The sequence below is a fragment of the Arachis ipaensis genome, chromosome B02, assembly GCF_000816755.2.
Source record: "Arachis ipaensis cultivar K30076 chromosome B02, Araip1.1, whole genome shotgun sequence".
Classification (NCBI taxonomy): domain Eukaryota; kingdom Viridiplantae; phylum Streptophyta; class Magnoliopsida; order Fabales; family Fabaceae; genus Arachis; species Arachis ipaensis.
The window spans coordinates 28,400,647-28,407,688 of record NC_029786.2 but is presented as its reverse complement, the minus strand read 5'-3'; the positions used below and the strand labels follow the sequence as shown (position 1 = coordinate 28,407,688).

Sequence of the window (7,042 nt, the reverse complement as noted above, 5' to 3'; positions counted from 1 at the left end):
TGTCCCAAAAATAGTGAATCCTCCCCCACACTTAAGCGATTGCACGGTCCTCCGTGCATGAAGACAATTCGGGGAGAATGTCTCTAAGTTCCTCCACCTTCAGCTGGCGGATGCGGGGGCTCGGGTTGTAGTAAACTTGCTAAGCTCAATGCATTCTTGGCATCTCCCTCTTCGGCATCCTCCTCCTCTCCCGACTCCTTGCCTTTATGTCTCATCCTCAAAAAGAATGAATAAAGTATAATAAGGAATCATAGGGCAATTAGCACAAAAAGGTAAAGGAGGGAGCAAATATATTGTATGCTTGGAGCAAAAAGAAAACAAACAAGCATTTAATTGAGGAGGTTTGTATAGTGGTGTGGTTTGATAAAAAGATGAGCCATGTGTGTATTCCAATTATGCTCGTGGTTAGAACACACAACGGCCGGTTAAAACGGCATCCACACCGTCAAAAAGTAAGCATGAGTTCATCAATTAAATGGCCTAAGTTGCAACTAAGAGATGAGCATCAATCAGGGACAAGCAAGCTTAGGCAATTACAAGAAGAGTGAATTGAATGTAGAAAATATTGGATATTGAAGGTGTGCAAGTGAAAGCTCAAAATTAATGTAAAATAGCACAACAAATAATAACCAATTCACTAATGAAAATAAACTACTTATTCATCCTTAGGAATAAGGAAATAATCACATGTATAAGGTGCTTGTTACAAAAAGTAACAAGTCTTGATAAGAATCAAGTCAAGTCAACTAAAAAAATGCAAAGCATTAACAAATAACAAATACCTTGTTATGTGATTATATTGACTTAATAACCATGATGAACAAGCAATTCAATTCTATTCACTAAATTCAACATACACTTGTTCAAAATTGCACCAAATAAGAAATTAAATGTCAATTTTCATATCAAATTGGTGCTAGCAACTCAAAGTAAGAAACAAGTACATTATTGAAATCCCAATCCAAAATAACATCATAACCATTCAAAGGTGCACAATTCTTGATTAGAATGCCAAACAAGGATATAGTTTAACCCACATGGTCGCGACAACATATGCATTAAACAAAAAGTTCATTCAGGCATTTAAGCAAACACATGGTATGCGGTGCACATATTCAACAAGTTCAAGCCAAAATTCAAACATCAACAACCCATGAATCAAAGATTGAACACTTGCAATGCAACAAACAAACAATTAAACAAAACTTAACCTACATTACCAATGTTAAATAAAGAAAACAAAAATTAAACAAGCAAATAAACTAAGCATGGAATATTAAAACAAGAAAATTGAAAAGTTGAAGGATGGAAAAGAAAAAGATAGGTAACAGTGGCACTTGTGTTAGCCCTTGTGAGGCTCACGGCGGCAGAGCTTTTCCGGAGAAGAGAAGAAAGAGAGAAGAAAATGAAAGAAGGAAAAAGAAGGAGAAGAAGAAGAAAAGAGAAGAGAGAGAGAGAGAGAGGGAGAGAGAAGAGAGAGAGTGAGGCTCACGGCGGCAGAGCTTTTCCGGAGAAGAGAAGAAAGAGAGAAGAAAAGGAAAAAAGGAAAAAGAAGGAGAAGAAGAAGAAAAGAGAAGAGAGAGAGAGAGAGAGAGAGAGAGAGAGAGAGAGAGAGAAAGAGAGAGAGAGAGAGAGAGAGAGAGAGAGAAAGAGAGAGAGAGGGACAAAATAGGGAACTCTTTCTGATTGACGCCCAGATCGCGACCTATGCGTACGCAGACTTGAAAAAAATTGGAGCGTTCATATGCATCGGGTGTGCGAGCACTCCTGGCAGAGAGGGTCTCAAAATGTGTGCGTGCGCATAGTGTTGTGCGCACGCATAGAAGAATTTTTTTTTTTTGAAAAAGGGTAAAAAGACATGTGTGCGTACGCACAAGTTCTGTGTGTACACACAAGGGCAAAAAATTTGGGGGTCCGCGCGCACAGCTTGTGTAAATGCTCCCAACAGAAGGGGTTCTGTGACCAGTGCGTACGCACAGGTCTGTGCATGAGCACAGATGTCAAAATATGGATAAAGTGTGCATGGACACAGGTTGTGCGTGGGCACACTGCCCTGTTTCTGCAAAATTTGCCTCTAAGGCACCAACATGACTTCCAAAACAGTTTTTTTCAAGCCCCAAATCATTTTAAAACCCCAAAAGCACATTATTCCACTAAGATTACCTAATAAAAACCAAAATGCAACTAAATTAAACCTAGAATTCTATCAAACTAAGCTAACAAAAGAGACAAAATTCAATAAGTAAAAGCTAAAAGAAGAGAAAGGTTGGAAGGATATTACCATGGTAGGGTGTCTCCTACCTAGCACTTTGGTTTAAAGTCCTTAAGTTAGACATTTGAGTGAAGCTTGTGTCATGGTGGGTTATGCTTCCACTCATCCTTGAGTCACCACCCATGTTTGCTCTTCGAAAATCCTCCGGGATCCCAAATAAAGTACATTAAGCTCTCAAGTAACCTCAAGCAAGAAATTGGGATCCAAAATTGTTGGTTGTAGAGTTGTATGCCCAGATCCCACACTTTGGTTTCTCTATCATCCTCTTGTTGATTTTCACTTGTGCCCTTGGATGAACAACCTCCCCAAGCACTTTTGAAGCACCCACTTGAATGTTGGACTCCTCCAAATTGGACCTTGCACCACTTATACTTTGAACTCCTTTGGCAACCAACACCCATTTCTTCATTGTTGAACACCCTAAGAAGGATCTTAAGTTGATGATCCGTTTCCAAGATAGCAATTTGATGTGGACCTATGAAGCTCATGGAGGATATTGTCACCCACTCACATTGCCCTTGGATTGGTGTCACTCTTGTAAGCTCTTACATGAAAGCTCCCACTTCTTGGATGTTTTCCTCTTCCTCACCACCCATATATCTCTCAAACTCAAAAGGGGAAGGTTCTTCAAGATTATTGAGGGGGTTGACCAAGGTGGACAAAAAATCATTGATGATGGAATCCACTTCTTGATCAAACTCCCTCAATTCTTCATTTACCTCTTGTGATTCAATTATTTTACCTCCCTCCTCTTGTTGCTCAATTGTTTTACCTTCCTCCTCTTGTGACTCAAGCCTTAACTCCTCTTCTTCTCCTTGAGACTCCACGTTCTCCTTCTCACTACACTCCTTAGTTGATCTTCCACCTTTCTTAAGGGGGATATCTTGATTGCTTGAGTGTAGTAAGGCTAAGCGGTTCACCACTTCGGCTATGGTAGCCATGAATCCCCTTGCTTCCTATGGAACCCTTCTTACTCTTGGAAGAATGCTTGAAGGTCTTGTTGTTCTTGGGGTAAGGGTTGGAGAACTTCACAATTAGGTGGAAGAGAAGGTTCAAAGGTTGGGAGAAAGATTGTGTAGTTGGAGGGTGTGTTATGTAGGTGAGGGTGTTGAGGTGGTGTGTAAGGGGGTGATGGTTCATATGGTTGATAGCAAGATGTATAGACATCTTGATTCCATGGAGGTGGATGGTGTGGTGCTTGAAGGTTTGGTGGTTGGGGGTTGTGCATGGGGTATCTTTCATATATTTGGATTTGGTATGCACATTAGGGAGGGTTTGGGGGAGGATTTGGCTCGTTGTAGTATGGGAGAGATTGCTCCTCCCTCCATCGATTCTCCCACTCCTTGATACAATCTCAATTTGAATTCATCATACCCTACAAAATAGTCACAACCAAGCTCCAAGCAACAAGGGTGATATCTCATAAAGAAAGTAGAAAATAAAATCAAAAGACATCAACAAACAAGAAAAACAAACACCTAAGTATTAATAAAAATAACCAAACAACCAAAAAGTAAGCTATTTACAGTATTAACATATTCACAACAACCTAAGATATAACACAAATTGCATCCCCAGTAACTGTGCCAAAAACTTGATGATTTGGAATTAGTGTTGATTTGGAATATCTCAAATAAGAATCTCTTCGTTGCAAGTATAGCCAAATCAACAACTAACTCTCAACATCAAATTTTAGTTTTTCTAAATTTAAATCTAAACCGACAGTAATGAAACCTCGGGTTGTTCTCCCTAGGAATGCAATTAAAGTGTTACACTCTCGGTTGTGAGCAAAAAAGGTGTTTTGTGCAATCAAAGAACAAAAGATTAAAAGAACTAAGAGATGAAAGAACTAAGAAATGATCAAAATTGGAGTTAAAGCACTTAAAAGGGAAGATGGGATAAAAACTTATTGAAAATGCTAAAATGCATAAAAGAGCCTTGACTTGGGAATGAGAGTTCAAGGAATCCTATCATCGCCATAACCACAACTATGGCAACTATGATGAGTCAATCTCGCTTAGTTAACCCCTAACATCGAGGAGTAGGTCAAGCAAGCATAATTGACCTTAATCCATAAGTCCTAGCTAACTTACCAAACTAGTTAGTAAAAAGTTAGCGTCAATGGAAACAAGAGTTAACTAACTACCCAAGAATTACCACTAAATGTCAGACATTATGACTCTAGTATCCTAGGAACTCAAATCCCAAGCCAAGGTGTGAAAATCTACTCAAAATTACTAAGTGACATTTTCACAAACACTTGGTGGGCATAAAACCAAAACATAGGTAAATGCAAAGAAAAATAAAAGCTATGACCAAAATATTCACAAAACCAACTATAAACAAGCAATCAAGCATATAAAAAGCATAAAACATGAAATTCATCAATCAAAACTTCAAGATACCAAAATTGCATATATAAACAAAGTAATTGAACCAAAGAGAAATTGAAAATAAAGATGATGTAATTAAAGAGGAAATTGAGAGTAGTTACAATTAAAAAAGCAAAATCCAAGATCAAAGCTTGCTATAAAATGCTACAATGAACCCTAATTAAAAATCCTAAGAGAGCATTCTACCCTACACTACTCCTACTCCTAAATTAGGTTCTAAAAACTATCTAAGTGAGCTCCTCTTGATATGTGATGTTCACCCCCTTCATATAGCACTCAATTTGGCTTTAGAAACTCCAAAAATTGGGCCAGGAAAGCCCCAAATTTGCGAGCCACGTAACTTTTTAATGAAGGCACACGGAGGGACTTGTGCGTACGCATAAGTTGTGCATGGGTACACTTGCTGATTTCTGTACTTGTGCGTGGTCACAGGGCTATGCGTGGGCACAGGTGCTGATTTTGACCCTTGTGCGTAGGCACAGAAAGTGTGCGTGGGCACAGGCTGAAATGCTTTTCTCCTTTTTTGCATGCTTTCTTCCACTTCTACCAAACCATTCTTACCTCTAGGACTTGAAATCACTCAACAAATATATCATGGCATCGAATGGAATAAAAGTGAGAATAAATTGCTCAATTTAAACACAAAAACGCATGTTTCCACATTTAGGTTCAATTTAGGGATCAAACACAAAAGTATGCTATTTTGGTGAATAAGTGTGAGTTTATGTGATGAAATCAATCCAATTCAAGCCAAAACATATCGTCAAATATGGACTCATCACTCGTCCTTCCTCTCAACGCCAGCGAGCTGTCTCTGTCACTTCCATCTAGCCGCTGAACTGCTCCCGCCGCTGTCGCCAGTTGGAGCCTCGAAGATTATAGTCGCAATCGTGCAGCTCTCCACCATCGTCACTGTTTCAGCTCTGGAAGCAGCATCACCGGACTCGCCTCCTGTCTCCATCGCGCACCTCTATTCCACCGTCGCCAGCATTAGCTCGGTTGCACCGGTCAGTTTTGTTCGCCGATTCCCCCTCTATTTTATACTTTTATGCTTCTAGCTTCTAGGATTTTCTTAATTGTTGAATAATTAATTAATTATTGTTGAAAAATTTGTAAACTTGTTATGGGTTAAATAATTGTTAATTAATCTGTGAATTTTGCTGTTGTTATTGGTTGAATTTTGCTGCTGTTATTGGCTGAACTTTGTTGTGGGTTGCAGTGAAGCACAATCGTCGAGATCGCCTCCTGTCTCCGTCGCGAACTCAGTTCCACCGTGGCCGACGCCATCTCTGTTCCACTGGCCAGCGCCACTCTCCCTGGATCTGCTCTGCTCTGTTCTGTTCTGTTCTATACTTCTAGCTTCTAGGTACTTTTTATTTTTTTATAACAATAATGGTTGAATAAGTATTGTTGAGTAATCTGTGAGGGTTGAATAATTATTAATTAATCTGTGAATAATTGCTGTTGTTACTGCCTGACTACTTAAGCCACTTGGGCAAATCTATTAGTTTATGCTATTATTACATATTCACACTGTATTCCCTCCCAGATCAGAAGCTCACCAATTTTTTAATGCCTTCGGTGATGAATTGCTTCTTTAGATTTATGTTATCTTTTTCTACATGCCCAAGGCCTAGCTAGTCAAATGTTTGTGCAATATGACATATTATTTTCAATATCGATAACATATAAATAACTCTATGTAGGTAGATATGTTAAGTAATAATGTGTATTATACTATATTGTTGCTAACCATTCAATGCATTATCAATTTATTATTCAGATTAGACTCTTATGCATAGAGATAGAGATATAAATCATAAATGCACTTTGTTGTTATGAACCTTGCTGTTGTTAATTAATTCTTGGAATAAAAAACTATGCTCGAATCAGTTGAACCAATAAATTATTGAACCAGTGGCTAGAGCGCTTCAATGACTGGTTCGGTTTTCAGAACCTTGCTTCTAATAGAGACAATTTTTAAATCCTTTTCATTTTGAATTCTTTTACAAAATACTTCACAGGCTGAATGTATCATTTTTATGTGCTAGAAAAAGAACCCAACCAAATCTTGTATAGTCATCCACAATCACTAAACTATAATGTTTGCCACCCAAACTTTGAGTTCTTGTTGGACTAAAGAGATCAATATGTAGCAATTCAAGGGGCCTTTTAGTAGAAATGTATTCCTTTGGTTTAAAAGAGCTCTTTGTTTGTTTTTCCATTTGACATGCATCACAAGTGATGTTTTTGTCAAATCTGATTTTATGAAGACCTTTCACTAAATCCCTTTTAACAAGCTTGTTAATCTGAAACATGCTAGCATGGCCCAATCTTTTGTGCCATAGCCACTTTTCAGAATCTTTTAAGTGAAAGC

The 7,042-nt window shown here is 38.4% G+C and overlaps 1 long non-coding RNA gene across 1 annotated transcript; it reads left to right on the top strand.

The window, feature by feature from the left end:
- Positions 5,434 to 6,236, top strand: LOC107628275. The gene is made up of 2 exons (XR_001617678.2): positions 5,434 to 5,672; positions 5,885 to 6,236. It is a non-coding gene; the product is annotated as an uncharacterized LOC107628275 (long non-coding RNA).